The sequence below is a fragment of the Canis aureus genome, chromosome 25 (assembly GCF_053574225.1).
Source record: "Canis aureus isolate CA01 chromosome 25, VMU_Caureus_v.1.0, whole genome shotgun sequence".
Lineage (NCBI taxonomy): Eukaryota > Metazoa > Chordata > Mammalia > Carnivora > Canidae > Canis > Canis aureus.
Window position 1 is genome coordinate 4,479,923 of NC_135635.1, and position 20,492 is coordinate 4,500,414.

General features: G+C 40.2%; 2 protein-coding genes across 5 annotated transcripts in view; one reads left to right on the forward strand and one right to left on the reverse strand.

The window, feature by feature from the left end:
* LARP4 (La ribonucleoprotein 4) overlaps positions 1 to 6,576 on the reverse strand; it is a 222,137-nt gene extending 215,561 nt beyond the window's left edge. Inside the window, exon 1 of the mRNA XM_077870095.1 lies at positions 6,389 to 6,576. The gene's annotated coding sequence lies outside the window, so the exon portion shown is untranslated. The remainder of the gene's footprint in view (positions 1 to 6,388) is intronic.
* Positions 6,577 to 6,763: 187 nt separating this feature from the next.
* Positions 6,764 to 20,492, forward strand: part of LIMA1 (LIM domain and actin binding 1) — an 88,633-nt gene continuing 74,904 nt past the window's right edge. For all 4 annotated transcript variants that reach the window (XM_077870078.1, XM_077870080.1, XM_077870081.1 and 1 more), the window contains exon 1: positions 6,764 to 6,900. The gene's annotated coding sequence lies outside the window, so the exon portion shown is untranslated. The remainder of the gene's footprint in view (positions 6,901 to 20,492) is intronic.

A 20,492-nucleotide genomic window follows, 5' to 3' on the forward strand; every position in this document is an offset into this window, starting at 1 on the left:
GACAGGCTGTGCCTGTAAGAGGACAAGGAGTATATGAGAAATTTCTGTACTGTCCTTTTAATTTTGCTGTGAACCAAAAACTGTTGTTTGTTTTTTTAAGATTTTATTTAGGGGATCCCTGGGTGGCTCAGCGGTTTAGCGCCTGCCTTCCACCCAGGGTGTGATCTTGGAGTCCCAGTTTATTTATTTATTCATGAGAGACAGAGAGAGAGAGAGGCAGAGACACAGGCAGAGAGAGAAGCAGGCTCCATGCAGGGAGCCCGATGAGGGGGACTCAATTCTGGGACCACAGGATCATGCCCTGGGCAGAAGGCAGGCGCTAAATCACTGAACCACCCAGGGATCCCCCAAAAAACTGCTCTTAAAAAAAATCTTATAAGGGCTTTAACATAAGTGGAGAAGGGGAAGCATTTTAAAGATTTATTTACTTTAGAGAGAGAGAGAGCATGAGCTGGGGAAAAGGCAAAGGGAAAGAAGCTCAAGTAGATTCCCTGCTAAAGCACAGAGCCGACTGTGGTTTCTCAATCTCACATCTCTGAGATTATGACCTGAGCTGAAATCAAGAGTAGGACACTTGGGTGCCTGGGTGGTTAATCGTCCACCTTCTGCTCAGGTCATGAACTCAGGGTCCTAGGATTGAGCCCTGCATCCTGCATCAGGCTTCCTGATCAACAGGGAATCTCCTCTCTCTCCCTCTGCTCTACCCCCCCCACCAACAACCTCCCCTCTACCCCACACCCAATCGTGCATCCACTCTCTCTCGAATAAATAAAATAAAAAAGAGTAAGATACGTAACCAACTGAGCCACCCAGGCGCCCCAGGGAAAACACTTAAAATCAATAACTTTCTAAGAATATCCATTCTTTTTACCATTTTCTAAGTTAAGAACTTCCTTTCATAGTGCTGTGTTACCTACTGGACAAAGTAGTTCAAGCTAAGATGATTAAACCTTGTCCTGAGATGTGACAGAGGCTCAAGAATGTAAATGTCAGAATGGGCACATTTCTCTGAGGCTAAGGTATTTCTCAACTATCCTACTTACTTCTCAAAGACACATGCTAATGGATATGTTACTTCTTTTTTAAGATTTACTTATTTATTTTAGAGAGACAGAGTGAGAGAGAGTAAAAGACTGGGGGTAGGGGAGCAGAGGGAGAGAAACTTCAAGCAGACACCCCACAGAGTGTAGAGTCCAACAAGCCCACAACCCATGACATTATGACCTGAGCTGAAACCAAGAGTCAGACACTTAACTGACTGAGCCACTCAGGTATCCTGGAATGTTACATTTTCAAAATAAAACACGAAAAAGGCTCAAGAAAAAAGAACGAATTAGTGCCAATGTTGAGAAATTAGAAGTAAAATTAGATTAATGCTAGCTAATCTCTTTGCTAAGCCAGGATAAAAAGAATGAGAAAAATGCACATATAATGAATGATATGCCTGATATACAGCAGTGACAGTTTGTAAACTACATACTACCCATCTCAACCTCAGTATTTGACCAGTTTTAATAATTTAGGTTCTTTACAGTTTTTAACTCAATTTTAATTGTATTGGATTGGTGATAAAAAGACTAAATTTTATCCAGAATATTTAAAAATGATTGACTTGTATTTCAGATACTGAATTGTAACTGATGACTTAGTGCCAAATGATGACTTCAGGAAAATTTTCTAACAAATTTGTAGCTTGACTCCAGACTTCCTTCCCACTATTGTACAAATACCATTAGAACAAAATGCAATTAAGTTCCCTTTCAAACATTCATTATCAAAGCTGCAATCATTTAAAGTAGACAATGTATCAGAAATACACGCCTTTGTGGCTGACACCAATTCTTTTAAAGCCACAAATATTAGTAGTACAAAACCCGGTTCAATTGTGTACTGCAGATAATTCACCAGGTGTTTTTCTTCAGAAGTGTAAATGTTTAATCAATTTTAGCACATATTTGGAATTCTCTTCTGTAACATTCCTAAATGGGACACCTGGGTGGCTCAGCGGTTGAGCGTCTGCCTTCAGCTCAGGCTGTGATACCAGTCTCACACATAAATAAAACCTTTAAAAAAAGAAGTTATATGAAGATATTTAGGAATTTTATATATATATATATATTTAAAGATTTTATTTATGTATTCATGAGAGACAGAGATGTTTAACCGACTGAGCCACTCAGGTGCCCCAATCTGCCGGTTTTATGTTGGACTGTTTGCTTATTTGCTATTTTATTGTATGAGTTCTTTATATATTTTGGATATTAGCTCTTATCAAATACTTAATTTGCAAATATTTTCTCCCATTCAGTAGGTTGCCTTTTCATTTTTTTAAAGATTTTGAGAGAGAGAGAGAGAGAGAGAGCAAGAGAGACTGAGAGAACATGAGTGGGGTGAGGAGCAGAGGCAGAAGCAGACTACCCACTGACCAAGGAGCCTGATGCAGGGCTCCATGGGATCATGGGGTCCTGGGGTCATGACCTGAGCTGAAGGCAGACTCTTAACTGATTGAGCCACCCAGAGGCCCCTGCCTTTTCATTTCACCGATGGTTTCCTATGTTTTGAAGAAGCTTTTTATTTATTTATTTTTAAAGATTTTATTTATTTATTCATGAGAAACACAGAGAGAGAGAGAGGCAGAGACACAGGCAGAGGGAAAAATAGGCTCCATGCAGGCAGCCTGATGCGGGACTTGATTTCAGGACTCCAGGATCACAACCTGAGCCCAAGGCAGATGCTCAACCACTGAGCCCCCCATGTGCCCCTGAAGAAGTTTTTTAGTATGATGTAGTCCCACTTATCTATTTTTGCTTTTGCTTCTATATCATATGCAAAAAAATACTGCCAAGGGGTGCCTTGGTGGCTCAGTCAGTTAAGCATCTACCTCTAGCTCAGGTCATATCCCAGGACCCCACTTCTCCCTCTCCCTCTGCCCCATTCCCTTCAGCCCCTCCCCCACCCCTCTCCTCTCTCCCTCTTACCCCTCCCCACTCTTGTGCTCTTAGGCATACTCTCACTAAAATAAAATAAAATAAAATAAAAATAAAAATAAAATAAAATAAAATAAAATAAAATAAAATAAAATAAAATAAAATAAAAAATAAAATAAAATAAAATAAAATAAAATAAAATAAAAATAAAATACATTGCCAAGATCTGTCAGGAAGCTTACTATTTTCTTCTAGGACTTTTATGGTTTTGGTTCTTACGTTCAAGTCTTTAATCCATTTTGAGTGAATTTTGTGTATGGTGTAAAATAGAGGTTGAGTTTCATTCTTTTACATGTGGCTGTCCAATTTTCCCAACACCATTTATGAAGAGACTGTCGTTGTTGGCTCATTATATATTTTTGACTCCTTTGTTGTAAATTTATTGACCATATATGTTTGGGTTTATTCCTGGATTCTCTATTCTGTTCAATTGATCTATGTGCCTGTTTTTATACCAATACTATACTATTTTAAATATAGTAAGTGTGATATAGTTTAAAGGTGCATGATACTTCCAGCTTTGTTCTTCTTTCTCAAGATTGCTTTGGCTATTCAGGGTTTTTCGGAGTTCCATATACATTTTAGGATTATTTGTCCTATTTCTTTGAGAAATGCCATTGAAATTTTGATAGAGATTGCATTGAAACCATAGATTGCTTTGGGTAGCATGAACATTTTAATAATATTGATTCTTCCAATCCACAAGCATCAAATATCTTTCCATTTGTGTTCTCTTGAATTTCTTTCATTGTTTTATAGTTTCCAAAATACAAGTCTTTCACCTCTGTGGTTAAAGTTAACTACAGGTATTTTATTCCTTTTGATGAAATTATAAATGGGATTCTTTTATTTCTCTGATAGTTTGTTATTAGTGTTGAGAACAGACTTTTGTGTATTGACTTTGTATCCTACAACTTTACCGAATTATTAGTTCTCATAGTTTTTTTTTTTTTTTTTTTTTTTTTTTGATGGAGTCTTTGGCAGGATTTTAAAACTAAAATACTTACTTTGCTTTTTGGCTTACATCTATATTTTGTGTGACCTATTTCTTGAAAATCCATCCGTTTTGATTCATTCTTTTTCCAACAATATTTCACAAAACCAGACCATGAATTGGACTATGATCAAATGCTTGATTACAATTTAATTTACTAAAAAGATGCTCACATCACTGTCAAAGAAGTGTTGTTTAGACACAGATGTTGGTTGATATTTTTATTTAACTTAACCAGTGATACCAAAGTAAAATAGTGAAAAAGTATGTTGGAACTTCATTCATTTGTCAATGACATTAGCAACTCCTTTGCTGAATTGGATAATAGTTTTTGAATACTGAAAGAGTATTTCTTCATTCTCTGTGTGGTTCACAATATCAAGGCAGAAATGTGATACACTGTTAAGTTTAATTCTGCATTATCAACGTTTTCTCTACCAGCCTACTGACTGTTTTGTAAATAAAGCTTTACTGGAACTGGCCACACCCACTTTCCATGTAAAAGTTGAGCAACTGTGACAAAGACCATCTGTAGTAGAAAGCCTGAAAAACTTACTGTTTGCAGAAAAAGTTGCAGATACTTGGGCCTGGAAAATCAACAAAACAATAGACCAAACCCTTATTTAAAACATTTGCCAACTTCCATGGTGTAAATATTCCTATTGCGGCCAATTTTTTTAAAAATTTTATTTATTTATTCATAAGGGAGAGAGGCAGAGACAAGGCAGAGGGAGAAGCAGGCTCCATGCAGGAAGCCCAATGTGGGACTCGATCCCCATCCCGGGACTCCAGGATGACGCCCTAGGCTGAAGGCAGGCGCTCAACAGCTGAGCCACCCAGGTGCCCCACGGCCAATTTCAAAGTACAAAAATGGCCTCTCTGATGAGAGGCGGGAAGAGATGCATCATGGGAACAGTCCCATCATGTAGGGATGGAGACAGAGTTCTCACCAAAACTAAGTTTAAAAAAAAAAAAACAATGAGTTTTGAGTATTACCTGATTTTAACATATTTCATTGTAAATTTATAATTTGACTTTTAACAGTGGTTATGCTTAACAACTGGCTCATAAAATCCCCCCAAATTTAGCAATCAGTCTTGCAAACTGGTAAAAGTCAGCTGTGGTAGACTACTAGCTCTATTTTCAAAAGGGACTAAGGGAGACTTTTTGGAGGTAATTGCCTAGTTAGGTAAGTGGCTTTGTCAAGATTCAAATGTAGGACTAAAACTCTGACTCAGGTGAGGCTTCATAGCCTTCTCAGTGGAGAGTAAGAGCCCTTATTGGTTGACTTGTTTAAAAATTGGTTGTGTGTCTGTGACATACATTGAAGGAACTAAACCTGCAAGGGAAATGCATTTTCTGGAGTACCATCTTATGCTGATCCGCTCTTACATTCCCACGCTGCCTGCCAGTGTTGCTAGTCTTGATGCTGGGTATTTGGAGGAAGAAGGGAACGGATTGGTCTATCCATCATCAGCTGTTGGAAATTTCTATTAAACATTTTTCCTTTAACTGCTTTAGGAACTGTAAATACAGACATTAGTACCACAAGCCCCTTGGAGTACTTTTCAAACTACACGAATTCCAAAAAACCTTCAGGAAACTTATGATCTAGGGACACCTGGGTGGCTCAGCGGTTGAGCATCTGCTTTCTGCTCAGGGCGTGATCTTGCAGTTCCGCATTGAGTCCTGCATCGGGCTCCTCATGGAGCCTGCTTCTCCTCCCTCAGTCTGTGTCTCTACCTCTCTCGGTGTCTCTTTGGAAAAGAAAGAAAAGAAAAGAGAAAAGGGGAGGGGAGGGGAGAAAGGGAAGAAGGAGGGGAGGAGAAGGGAAAGGAGGGATAGGGAAGAAGGGAAGGGAAGGGAAAGGGGAAGGAAGGAAGGAAGGAAGGAAGGAAGGAAGGAGAAGGGAGGAAGGGAAAGGAGCGAAAGGGGGGAAGGGGGAGGAAGGGAACAAGGGGGGGAAGGGAGGAAGAGAAGGAAGGAAGGGAAGAGGAGGGAAAGGGGAAGGGAGGGGAAGGGGGAAAAGAAGGGAGGGCGAGGGAAAGGGAAGAAAACTTGTGATCTAAAAAAAAAAAAAAAAAGAAAGAAAACTTGTGATCTGAAACCTCACTACACTTGCGGTCCAGGGAAAGGGAGGCCACTACCAGCGGGGCAAGAGTCTGGGGCCGAACGGCCGACCGGTAGGCCCTCTGGGCGTACTCGGTCTGGGACACAGCTCCAACCCCGAGTGTGGAAACGATAACGGTTAGAGCTGTTGGGGCACCGGATCTGCCGTCCGACCGCCTCACTTTCACGAGGAAGCGTGGCCCTAGGGCGGGGAAGCGACCTGACGAACGTCACCCGCGGCTCCGGCCGCGACGCCGACACCGCCTCCTCACAAACACCCTCTCTGCACAGAACTTACCCCGAAAGCACCAGGAATCTGGGCGGGGACCGACCTACACTGAGCCCAGGCCAAACCTCCCAGTCGCTCCCGAGTCACACCGCGGAAACTGCGCGCCAGAGTTAAGGCCAGAGCAGAGCCGCGCCACGCTCGAGGCTTTCCCACAGGAGCCTGGATGTCCCACAGGGTCGCCCGGAGAACGCGACGCGGCCCCGTCGGAAGAGCAGCCACGCCCCCCACGACGCCAACGCCGCGCGCGGCCGAGCGGCCCGAGCCAGCCGAGGACGCAGGGCACGCAGCCGGCGGCGCGCACGCACGCCCTGAGGCCGCACGGGAGGCCGGCGGGCGTGCGCGCCCCCGCGGCGGGGGGCGGGGCCCGGCTGGGGCGGGGCGGGGCTCGGCGCCGGGGCGGGGCGGGGCCGCAGGCGCTGTAGGTGTTGCAGCTGGGTCGCCGCGACAGGTGCGCGAGGCAGAGCGCCCGGGACCCGCGGCGGGGCTGCCGGCAGCAAAGAGGAAAGACCGATTTTAGCCAGGTAAGCGCTTCCTCTCTCTCCACATCCTCCGCGGCCGGAGAATGCGCGAGACCCCGGCTGCCCTCCACGGTCTCTTTCTCCCGCGCCTTCTGGGGCGGGGGCAGCCCAGGGAGCGTGCACCCCTCCCCCCTCCTCCGAGAGAGATAGAGAGAGAGAGTAGAGGAACCGCTGATCCTGGTTCCTCTGCTCTTTCCTCACTTCTGGCTGCTGCGCTGGTCTTGGGAGTAATTATCTTGGGGCCGAACCTTTGCTGCCAGAGGGCGGGAGCTCATAGGACCAGCTCTTCCATCGGGAACTCTCTTTTCTAGCTAGATACTACATTTTTGGTGAAGTGGAGGAAGGCGGCAGTTCTTCAGAATTCAAAATAGTCTCCTAGGGAAACATTCTGATACTCAGCTGCTCCTTTCCAAGCTGTCCCCTCCCTCTTCGATTTCCCCCCACCCCTTCCATTCTGCCAACCGAACTCTAAGACACTGACACCCCTTTGAGGTATGCTGAGACTATAGCAGTCCTTGCAGCCCAGTGTCATCCTGCAATCGCTATCGTGTATATATCGCTGGCACCTGTCACCGACATACGTAGGTGTTAATATAAGGTAATTGTACACCCGGGGCTGCACCTACTGAGCTTGAAGTTGTAGGTGCTAGGAGCCAACCATCTGGCGTCTTTCCTTGCCTCCTTACTGGTGCGCTTACAACAACGAGTTTAGCCGATCCCGGTAAGGGATATTTGAACTACTATTGTCTTTCACCTCATTCTAGCTTTCAAAAGTCTTGCCTAATCCAGATGGTTCTACTGACTTGGCCTGTTGAGTTAGTTGAAGGTACTCAGGGAGTTATCAGCCTTAAGACAATACCCCTTTAGGGGAGAGGTCTTTTGCATTAAGTGTTCTTTATTTCACCACTGTTGATTTAAGTGGTTGAACGGAATACTTTTTTATCCTCACGGTTACTACTGCTATTCACAAATGACAAACATTTTAGGAACCGTGAAATAACTTTCTTCTGAGATCTGATGTAAATGCAAAAAGAAGATGACCCTGCCAAACATATTCTAAGTTTCTGTGGAGTTATAGCCTGAATGAAGGATGACGGTGTCTTAGGTAGATATTCAAAAAGCTATAGAATTAGCAGGAAAAAAAAAACCCACAAGATTTGCATGCACATGTATTTCCTTTTATTAATTTTTTTTTGCATTGACAGAACAGTATGTAACATGGTATTAGATAATTACGTTAGGAACTTATATCATTTTCTGGACAAAACATTTATCAAGTGCCTCTTGTTTCGTCAGTCCCACTGTGGATTCAAAGTTCCAAACATCCCTTTACTCTAAAAAAGCTTAATTAAAATCAAATGGATTAGGCAAAAATCAGCAGATACAACTTACAGGTTTGTTGAGATTAGTGCTGTATGAGAGATCAGCCCAGAGTGCTGTGGGTAGATAATACAGTTTTAGAAAAATGTCCCTCTTTGGGTGCCTGTGGCTCAGTTGGTTGAGCGTCTGACTCTTGATCTAGGCTGGGGTCTTGATCTCAGGGTTGGGTTCTGGTCCTACATTGAGCTCTGCGCTGGGTGTGGAGCCTACTTAAAAAAAAAAAAAGTCCCTCTTCTACTTTTCCTTAAAACAGAATAAACAATAATAAAAACTTTTAAGTATTGTGAATTATTTTCTTTTTTTTGTGAATTATTTTCTTCACATGTTTGTCTCGCTCTTATTTCTTTTTCTTTTTAAAGATTTTATTTATTCATGAGAGAAACAGAGGGAGAGGCAGGCTCCCTGCAGGGAGCCCAATGTGGGACTCAATCCCAGAACCCCGGAATCATGACCTGAGCCAAAGGCAGACACTCAACCACTGAACCACACAAGTGCCCCTTGCTTATATTTCTTGAGGGGTGTTTTGCCAAAGGTATGGCCTTTTGAAGATGGGGTAAGGACCTATCCTTAATTCTGCATCCGTTCAATAAATAGTTGGTGGAGCTGTTTTTCCACTGTTTGGGATCAGGCCTCTAAGTGTTGTCACCATGTAGTCCCTGAACTGTAGAGTTTCTGGGAATAGCTTATTGGAAACATTAGTGAAACAGTGCCATTTTGAAAAATTGCTTCATTGTGTAACTTTATTTAACTTGGTACATTCAGATTTTGTTCCAGACTCTGGTTAAAGGTGGGCCAACTTTCAACCTTCTAATAATTCTAAGAAGAGAAAGTTTCAGAAGTGAAAACAGTTCTTTAACAGCACATCTTGATGACAGAGGATACTTTTTCTTGCTAAGGTGCCTTCCAAATGTCTCTTTCTTTTGAAGGGGCAACAGGATGGGCAGATGAGTGGAGGAAAGGGTTAGAAATGTTTGAAGATTCTTTGCAGAGTTTTGATGATCTGAAGTCTATGGTAGTCTTAAGCACTCTTCATGTAACTGCAGGCTTTTATTGCCTACTGTGTGTCAGTGATCTAGTGTACAAAAGATGAACATGACACAATCCCTTCTGTGTAATTATGTTTTTCATTTTTCTCATTTGTTTTTTTTTGTTGTTGTTGTTTATAAGTAGGCTCCATGCCCATCGTGGAGCACAATGCCAGGCTCAAATTCAAGACCCTGAGATCGAGACCTGAGCTGAGACCCAAGAGTCGGATGCTCAACCAGCTAAGCTACCCAGGCGTTTTTGGTTTTTTATTTTATTTTATTTATTTATTTTTTATTTATGATAGTCACAGAGAGAGAGAGAGAGAGAGAGAGGGAGAGGGAGAGGCAGAGACAGAGACACAGGCAGAGGGAGAAGCAGGCTCCATGCACTGGGAGCCCAACGTGGGATTCGATCCTGGGTCTCCAGGATTGGGCCCTGGGCCAAAGGCAGGCGCCAAACCGCTGCGCCACCCAGGGATCCCCTGGTTTTTTAAATAGAGATTCTGAGTTAATAAAACAGATAGTGGTTGTCTCATTTGGTAATTTGAGCCATGGTACTTGATGAACACATTTCTTTGACCTTCTTTTCTTTCTGTTTACACTCTAGGAAAGTGGTCTCTACTGGAAATTTTTGGAAAGCCAGTCAGTATTTGCATATATTTTGGGTATCTACAATGATTATGTTGTTTCCTTAAAATGTTTTCAAGTACAGTTTTAGTGATTGTTCTTAGAGTTTCAAATTCGTGGCTTTCCTCTGATATTTTTCAACAATCAATTGTAATTAGAGCTTCTGTACCAGAAAGGTTCATCAAAGACCTATACACCCAAAGACAAAAGAATGTTGAGAGTATGGGAGGTCATCAGACATCTTAGACATCTTTGCCATAAAAGGCCACATAACCACAAATTGGGAAAATTTGTCACTGTTTATGTTGACAACGAAACTAGTTTTCAGGTGTTCCTAATTCCGTACTCTCAGAAATAGGTGACTTTTATTTAGATTGGAATTGTACTCTTTCAGCAGATAGGAAAATGTGTGACTTGTCGGGAATTTCCATTAAAAAAAAGACTTTTTTCTTAAGGTTGCTATGGTCTTTCATTGTGTGTTTTGTGATAGGAAGTTAAAGTACTTTATTTTGGATTGTGTACAGTAATCTCCAGGTGATGTTAAATTACTTAACACACTCTCAAGGTTCTTTAGTAACAAATGAATGGTTGTAAATTGAGTAGTTTCTTACTTAATGATTGGGGAATTGAGATTCTATGGTAAATGGTACTCTTGGTAGGATGTGTTTATTGTATGGCTGTATGCAAAGTCCTTGAGAGGCAGTCAAGTTATTGTGCAAATGAAGATCTCTTTTTATTAAAAGGACAAGATTTGACCCAATAAACACTCCATTATTTAGCATGTCAAATGATTTTTTATACTTGAAAATGTTTCTAGAGATTTCACTTGTGCAGTCATGAGAAGTTAACATGACACCATGATATTTTACATTCTTTTTATTTTCTTTTAAAGAGTTTCTTAATAATGCTACACTGAAACTAAGAACTTTCATCTTTAAGGGAAATAAGATGCAACTTTTTGTGCTTTTTTTTTTTTTAAAAAGATTTTATTTTTATGTAATTTCTCCACCGATCATGAGGCTCAAACTCATGACCCCAAGATCAAAAGTTGCATGCTCTACAAACTGAGCCAGCCAGGTGCCTGCTCCCTTTTTAAAAAAGATTTACCTGCTGTACTTCTGATGACAAGCGTGGAGCTATTTTTTCTCTTATGTATCCTGTAACAGAGCTTACAGTATGGAAAACTTCATAACCCTTCAAACATGATTTTTCTTGCCAATTTTTCATTACCCATAGATTAGTAATCCTGGTATACTTTTACTTGGTTTTAGATTTCCACAATCTTTTTTCCCCCATAAACTGAAATTTAATCAAATGGCCCAGGACTTCTTTTCCTCATAGTCACTTTCACTGAATAGGTAATTTTTTCAGATTTGGCTTTCACCTCCAGCACTAGAAGAAATCTGTCTGTCCTTGCATTGTACCCAGTGATTTCTCTGTAATGTCTCTGCCCTTGCTCTCCTCCTAATCCTTTGGCAACGTTTGACCAAGTGGACAACTTTTTTTGTTCTTACTTTTACTTGGCTTTCTTGACATGACTTTACCTGGTTGTCCATCTTCTAATCTAACCACTTCTTCCCATGCCCTTCACTAACTCACAGTCTTTTTTGCCCCTTAAATGTGGGTGTTTGCCATGGTCCAGCATCCTGTTCTTACTATACAGTCTCCCTGTGCAGTCTGATCTATGTGCATGGCTTCAACTAACATATCTCCATCTGAATGATTTGCAGATTATTTTTTAAACCTCTTTTCATATTATATATATATAATTCTTGTTTTATTTTCACATATACAGACATGCATATCCATTTAGAAGATAAGAATTATATATGCTTATTATAGAAAACTTGAGGAAAAGTAAATTCTAAAGAAGGTAAAATATTCCATATTCTGTTCCAGATTGGTGTATATCCTTTCAGTCTTTTTTTTCCCCCTTTGATACACACAGGTTATTGGGTCATCTTATCACAGTAGATACAGTTTTGTATCTACTTTTTCACTTTACATTATGTTATAAGCTTCCATGACATCAAAATTATTTGAAAAGAATTATAATGGATGTTCAATATCCTATTGTATTGGTGTTGCATAATTTAACTCTATACATCAGTATTTTGATTTTTTTTTTAAATTTTTTATTTATTTATGATAGTCACAGAGAGAGAGAGAGAGAGAGAGAGAGGCAGAGGGAGAAGCAGGCTCCATGCACCGGGAGCCCGACGTGGGATTCGATCCGGGGTCTCCAGGATCGCGCCCTGGGCCAAAGGCAGGCGCCAAACCACTGCGCCACCCAGGGATCCCAGTATTTTGATTTTTACAACATTATTAACAAGTGAAAAAATTGAGAACAAATTAATGCGTAAATCTTTGTACAAATCACTCACTATTTTCTTAGGTTAGATTTCCAGAATAAATAGGGAATAGGGAATAAAAATTTAAAAACACTAACACTGCTGTCAAATTGCTTTTCATAGAAATTAGACTAATTAACATTGTCATCTGCACTGATTGTGAGTGCCCATCTGAGTGTGTCCTTCATAATACTGGATTTTATTTTTTTATCTTTATTGACTTGTTAAGCAAAAGTTATTTAACTTGTATTTTATTACTAATAAGAGTGAACATTTTTCATATATTCATTTCCATTTCAGTTTCTTCTGTGCATTGTCTTTTGGTTGATCCATTCCCATTTCTATTTGAGTCTAACATTTTAATTATGTTGTTTTCTGTCTGGAGTTCTTTCTTTTATTTGGGACTTTGGGGGAGGGAGTACAGATATTTTATTAGGCCAAATCGAATAAGTGGAGTATGAAGTGGAAAGTGTATAGAAGTTGAAATTGTGGCATTTTAAATGCCTGTTGGTGTAAGAAGCCAGAGCTTGTGACTGTTCGAGCAGCACTGGAAAAATGGAAAAGCTGATGACCTGAAAGTCAGGATTCTCAACTTGGGAACCAACCACTTAGGTGATATCTTGGGCAAGTCATTCACTGAGCCACTTTTTCTGTAAAGTGGGAGGGTTGGGTTATTGATCCCAAAGTCCGGACAGCCTCTGTACTAAAAGGATGCCTTGCAAGACAGATCTCTCAAGACACTGAAATTATTTTTTGTCCCATCCTTTACCCTTTACCCAGTTTAGATATATCGAGCCCAAGAAAAAAGGCTAGATGCAGTAAAGGCAATTTTTCATACTGGTAGCAAGGCTAATGGAACCTAGAGGCACTTTAATGTGTTTGTGCTCTCATTACAATAGAAGTTGCAAAGACTGGCATTTTTGAAGCACTCCCATAGATTGACACTTGGCAACCTAGTTACGTAAGTCAGAAAAGCCCTGCTGATCTATGCCACAAAGCCCCATCATCTCTAATGGATGTAAAGCAAATCTCATTTTATGACAAGAGATTTTACGTTGCCAAGCTAAGTTACTTAACAACTTCCACTATTCCATACAGAAACTATTCTTAGTTGGTTTGTTCCTCTGTCATTTGTATAAGCTCTTTATTTTAAGAATATTAATTCTTTGCCCTATGGTCAAATGTTATTTGCCTTTACATTTTATGTATGATATATTATTACTTATCTATAGATCTTTTTCTTTGGGCTTTTTGTTGCTTTTACATTGAGAAGTCTTTTGTCATCTGAAGATGGGTTAAGTATTCACTTTGATTGCCTTCTGATTTTTATTTTTACTTTTTATAATTCTTTAATTTGTCTTGAATTTACTTAAGAGTACTAAAGAAGTATGTTTAGTGCGTTTGCATAGCTTCTTGAGTTCCAGATCCATATTTCCAACTACCTGGCAGATCATGTGGATATTCTCTATGTACCAGGCACTTGTGTCCACCTCATTTCTGTAAGGAGAAAGCTTGAAGTTGTCTTGAACGCCTCAGTCCTCTTTTCTCATATTTAATCAATCACCATGTTTGGTTGATTCTACCCAACAGTGATAATGGCTCTTTGTCATTGTTCTAATTCATAACACCCCCTCCCTTTTTTTTTGCTACAGTCCTTAGAATTGGCTTCAGTTTTTCCCTTTTAGTTCAGAGTTGTCATTAGAAAAAAAAAAAGTACAACGCTGGTTTTCAAAATCTGGTTTCCTTGATTATTACCTGCTTTAGAATCACCTGGGTGTTGGTTAAAAAGGTAGGTTTCCAGGTCCCACTTGGACTTACAAATCAATATATTGATTTGTATATTTATTTGGGGGGAATGGGGCCTGGGAATCTGCAGTTTTAACAAGTACCCCAGGAGATTCATTTACACACTTAAGGGGAAACAAAGCCCCAAATAAATTAAATCTAAATTTCTCTAAATGCCACTCAAGACCCCTTCTCCCACACCCTGACAGCCTATTTTTCCAGGCTTATCTCCCACATCACTACCCACCCACCTGGCATTGTAGCCATGCAGTGATTCATGGCTTCCTGGACCCACCCTGTGCCTTCCTGCCTCTGTGCCTTTGCTCATGCAGTTCCCACAGCCTCAGGCTCCTCTCCCTCCTCCCAGTCCTGCTTAAATCCTTTTCCTTAAGAGCTCAAATAAAATGCTCCTTTAAAAAAATAAAGCCTTTTAAAATTTCTTCTGTTTTAATCAGTGGCTCCCTCCTCAGTCATCACTTGGCATTTCGTTTTAATTTTTTTTTACCTCAGTACTGTTACTATTTATGAATATTCCTTCCTTAAAAGATTAAGTGTGAAAACTCTGCCTTTCCTTTTCATTCATAGCCATTATACATAAACAATTTTCATAGAGTATGTGAAATATATCTCATTTTGCAAGCACTGTTACATAAAAATGTTTGGCTTTGCCTTACACTTAGAATAAAATTAAGATCTTTGACCACTGCTTATTTAATTTGGCTGCCACTCAGCTTTGTCATCATCTCATACTTTTCATTCACTCCCTAGCCATATTATTCCTGCCTCAGGGCCTTTGTATTTGCTATTTCTTCCATCTTGAAAACTCCCACGTCTCTTCTCTCCACTGGCTGGCTGCCTATCTCCTCCCCATCATTCAGGTTTCAGCTCAAATGTCATTTACCCAAAGAGGCCTTCCCCAGACCACTATCTAAAGCATCTACCACCATTCCAGTTACTCTGTATTTCCTTCACTGCACTAATCACAGTATTTAATTGTCCTGTTTGCCCAATAGAATGGAAGCTTCATGAGAGCAGAGACTTTGTCACTTTTAACATTTATACCTTTAGCAAATAGAGCACTGCTTGACACATGTAAGTCCTTAATAAGTACTTGTTTTATGCATGAATAAGCCTTGAGGATAGACTTCTCATTTTAACTAGTCTTGGTTTGGTTTGCAGTTCAAAGTTTTGCTGTTGTTTAATGGACAACAGCTGATACAGTTTTATCAGGGTTCAGAAGAGGTTGCTACCTCTGAAGATTTTGGAAGGGAGCAGGACAAATGGAGGCTGTGATCGCCAGGATTCAGTTCCCTCTGAGTGCAGGTTTTCCAAGGTGTTCCCAGGATCCAGGGCACTATTTTAATACTACTGTCAGCATCTATTTCCAGGATTGTTACTCCTGCCCATACCAGTCTTTTAGCTCTCATTACTTTTTTTTTTTTTTTTTTAAGATTTTATTTACTTATTCATGAGGGACAGAGAGAGCCAGAGACTTAGGCAGAGGAAGAAGCAGGCTCCTGTGGGGAGCCTGATGCAGGACTGGATCCCAAGACCCTGGGATCACATCCTGAGTGAAGGCAGACACTCAACTACTGAACCACCTAGGTTCTCCTCATTACATTTTTAATAGCAAGCAAAACTGGAATCCAACTGACTAGACAACATACAACTAGATCCAGCCAACTAGAATCCAGGTACTGAAAGTTTTCTTCTGCTTTTCTTCTCTAGAAGAAAAATAAGAAAGCTACCTAGGATCCTCAAGGAAAGATGAAACTATCTTCATTGTATTTACTATATGCCTATTGACTTGAAAGATTTTTAGCAACAGCTTCAAACAAGGGGCTTCTTGTTAACATCTGGTTGAATCAGTCGAAATCATCAGTTCTAATTAGCAATTTCCTTTCAGTGGGTAGACTTACTCTTTAATTCCATTTTTTTTTCTTGAAATTGGCTGAAATCTTACTTAAAATAGTTTTTATAGCAACTTACAGTTTTCAGAGTACTTTACTTTTATTCTCTCATTTAATCCTCACAACCATCTCTGGGTGCCTGGGTGGCTCAGTCAGTTAAGAGTCCAACTTTTGATATTGGCTCGGGTCATGATTGGTTGTAAAATCATCCCCTGCATCATCGGGATCCTTGGAGGAGCATGGAGTCTGCTTAAGATTCTCTCTCTCTCTCTAAAAAAATAAAACAACAAAAAAACTGGTAATCCTTAAGACTATCCCTTGTGAATATGTTTTTGAGATGAAGAAACTAAGACCCCCCCAAAATTGATGGACTTTCCCATGCCAACTAAAAGACCACTACTCAATAAATGCCTCTCAATAACTTTTTAGAACAGCACCATAATTTGAGGTAATTTTTAGGAGGTAAACATTAAAATGTGGTTAAAACATTAACATTGTTTGTGACAATTCCCTAAGAAATAAGATGCATAGCATTGATTGGGATAAGTAGCAAAATTTTATCACTTCTATGGCTCTGTGGTTTATAAGTCTGTTTGACCAGCTTCAGCTATGTTTGTCCTCGATTAAAGCATTGTTCTGGGTTAGCTTCTCAGATTTGTACAGAAAGGAGAGATTAGAGAACTTGCCTAGAGAAGAGTCACTTTTCAGTAAACCTGTTTTAATTCTCTTGCTTGAAGGGATTTGGTTAAATTGATCTGAACTGGCTTTTCAGATTGAGCAAGTCCTGAAAAAAAAAAAAAAAAAAAAAAAAACCACATCATCTAAAATTTCAGATAAGAAGAATGGAAGCCAGGCCCTTCCTGGAAATGGCCAAGCGTGAAACTAAGAAGCCCTGTATTTGGAGAAAACTCGATTAATTATTAAGGACAAAGGACTGGTATAAGGAGGTTGTATCCTTAAGGGAAGCCGCCTTCTTAAAATAAGCATACATATTTCTTCTGCTTTGACATTGTAAAGCAGACTTAATTTAGCTACTTTGTCTTAATTAAGCACCTAATTGACAAGATCTGTGAGCATGTGGTTTCTAGACGTTCAGTTATGTGGTTGGGCCTTTGTTGAGATGTGTGACAACTGAAAACTAGCATAATGCTGTTTTTTATTTATATGAAATATTGATTGAGCCTCTGTACCCTACCAGGCACTGATATTTTTTTTAAAGATTTATTTATTTATTCATGATAGAGAGAGAGAGAGAGAGAGAGGCAGAGACACAGAAGGAGGGAGAAGCAGGCTCCATGCCGGGAGCCTGACGTGGGACTCGATCCCAGGACTCCAGGATAGTGCCCTGGGCCAAAGGCAGGCGCTAAACCACTGAGCCACCCAGGGATCCCCCCAGGCACTGATATTTGATGCATCTGATGTTAAAGCACGTAATGGTACAAAGGCTGAAGGAGAAACAGGCTATTCAGAGTAAATCTATGCTTGCTGTAATGGTCTTAGTTGACTAAATTTCCACATTCTTTTTCTGATTAACTATGCCTTTCTCCACTTTTCACTTTAAATTAGAAATTACTGACATAATTATCCTTTTTTTTTAACCTATTGATAGAGATTTTTATTATGTATGAAAAATACTGAAAAAAAAACCCTCAATCCACTAGATTATGTTTGCCCTTACAGTAAGTTAATTATCAACTGGGCAGGGGGAGGAGGAAGAAGAACCAAGCAAATAAATAACAAATTAAATTTGAGAGAGAGGTAGAATCAAACTTGCAGTAGATTGGGTAATTTTTAATTTAAAGGAGAAGAAAACAGAGATTAGGAAGATACTTAGGTGATTCTTTGTGACCTAAAAATTTTAGACCCAAAATTGTTTTTATTTTTTTTTAAGACTATTTATTTGAGAGAAAGCAAGAGAGAGAGAGAGAGAGCAGGAACAAAGGCAGGGGCAGAGGGAGAAGCAGGCCCCCTGCTGAGCAGGGAGTCCCATGCAGGGCTTGATTCCGGGACCCCGGGATCATGACCTGTGCTGAAGGCATGTAACCGACTGAGCCACCCAGGGGCCCCCAATGGCTGTAATTGCACGTTACTCTTTTACCTATCTAAACAAGATATGTGAAGGTTACCACAGTTATGTAAAAAGCTAATTTGGGTTTCCAAAGTACAAGAAGATAAGATATTAAAATTGATGAATAAAGTAATAGAAGCCATGTTGCATGTTGATTTTTCATTTTCTATTTAGAGTCTTTACAGAGGTATTGAGAACACCTAAAATTTGGCCCTTATGCAGTGAGAGAGATTTGAGAAAGATTTAGACTTTTGGGTGCAGAGAAATGGTGTCAGGGTTTTACACAGATCTGGTGTTCCTGGTAGTTACTGCCAGTTTCTCAGAGATGACATTAGAGATTTTCTTTTCTTATTACTGATTTAACAAAAATAAGTTGACCCTGAAATACAGGGTACATTAGCATGGTTTATTCTCTGTGCTAGAGGTCATTTTATTTTCATCTCAGTCTCCTAAAAAAAAATGAATGTTAACATTCATTTGACCTTTCTGGGCCTCAGTTTCTTCATCTGTAAAGCAGGACAGTAATATTCTAAGTGTGTTACTGTGAGGATTAAGAAACTTCTATGTGGGGACACCTGGGTGGCTCAGCGGCTGAGCATCTGCTTTCGGCCCAGGGCGGGACCCCGGAGTCCTGGGATCGAGTCCCACATCGGGCTCCCTGCATGGAGCCTGCTTCTCCCTCTGCCTGTGTCTCTGCCTCTCTCTGTGTGTCTCTCATGAATAAATAAATAAAATCTTAAAAAAAAAAATCTTTTAAAAAAAAAAAAAAGAAAGAAACTTCTATGTGCAAAACAACACAGTATCTATCACATGGTAAGTGTTCAGTAAATGTTCACTGTTTTTATTACCACCACCACTATCACTTTATAAAGTATTTATTTTAGCACTGAGCTAAAGGAACATTTTAGAGATGATGTGCTAAGACTTAGAGTAATTTTCTGAGTGTTACCCAATAAGTTAGTGGTAGACTCAAGATGTCAATTTGAGCTGAAAGGGGCAGAGTGGGCTTAGATGTAGAACAGGCTGGGACATTTGAATTAACCCTTCTAATTTCAAGATACTTAGGATAAGACTGGCCCAGACCACCCCCAGATACCATCTGTCAGACTAACTAGTTGTGTGATCTTGAGCAAGTTATTTAACCTTTCTGAACTTCAGTTTCTTTCCCTGTAAGATGAGAATAATATTTGTTTCATGGTATCGTAAGTACTAAGGGAGTAAAATCAAATGGAATGAATCACCGTGCGTATGACCAGTGCCCAATAACCGATCCCCAGGCTTATGCTAAGGTGGCCCAAATTCTTTACCTGATTCTGATACAGTCCATCTGGATGGTGGGTGATTAGGGCCAGTGTCTGCCTCCCTGATGGGACCTAATAACTCTGGGATCAAGCCAAATTTAAACTCCCAAAGCTGTTTTTACATTGGAATCGTAGGGGACTCTTTTAAGAAAAATTAGAAGTGGGGGCACCTGGGTGGTTCAGTGGTTGAGTGTCTGCCTTTGGCTCAGGGTTGTAATCCTGGGGTTCTGGGATCCAGTCCCACATCAGGCTCCCCTCAGGGAGCCTGCTTCTTCCTCTGCCTATGTCTCTGCCCATCTCTCTGTGTCTCTCATAAATAAATAAAATCTTAAAAAAAAAAAAAAAGAAGGAAAAGAAAAATTAAAAGTGTTTGGATCCCACATGAGAAATTCAGATTCCAATGATCCAGATATTCAAAGCACCCTCTCCAATCCCTCCCTCACCTCCCTCCTCTCCACCCCCTGGCACAACTGAGAAGCATTAGATTGGCTAGTTGAAGGTAGCAGCTGAAGTGATCTTAATGCTTGGATTCTCAGTGTCAGGCTTCTCACAGGATTGTGCTCTGGTGGGAATATTAATGAGCAGTCAAGGGGTGGGTGCCCTACAGAAGGGAACTCTATGAAAACGATCTCATCTGTATAGTCAAGCAACATTTCTGTTTGGAAAGAATATTAATGAGATCTGGATAGGAATCAGACACCAGGAAAGGACAGCTGCTGTGAGAGGCAATTTGAATTGTACAAGGAGTTACACGTGGTATTAAGAAAGTCCTTCTGCAACTTTAAAATGTAATTAAGTTGTAGAGCTAATAAACAATTTATAAACAATGTTTAAAAAAAGTAAATGTAGTTTCAGAAAATAAGTGTGTTGAGGGCCCCCCTGCACACATTTGAAAATATGTTCAACCTTCCCCATGATTAAAGGAATGAAAACTAAAACAATAATGTACCATTTTTTCACACATCTAGCAGGTTGGAAAAAATCCAGAGGATTAATCATGCTCAGTATTCATAAGGATGTGGAAAATAGTCTTTCTCATATAGCTAGTGGTTCAAATATAAATTGATGCAAAATATATGTATAAATTGATGTAACTTCTTTGGAGGAAAATTTGAGAATGTGTATTAAAATTTTTAATGCATAGTCCT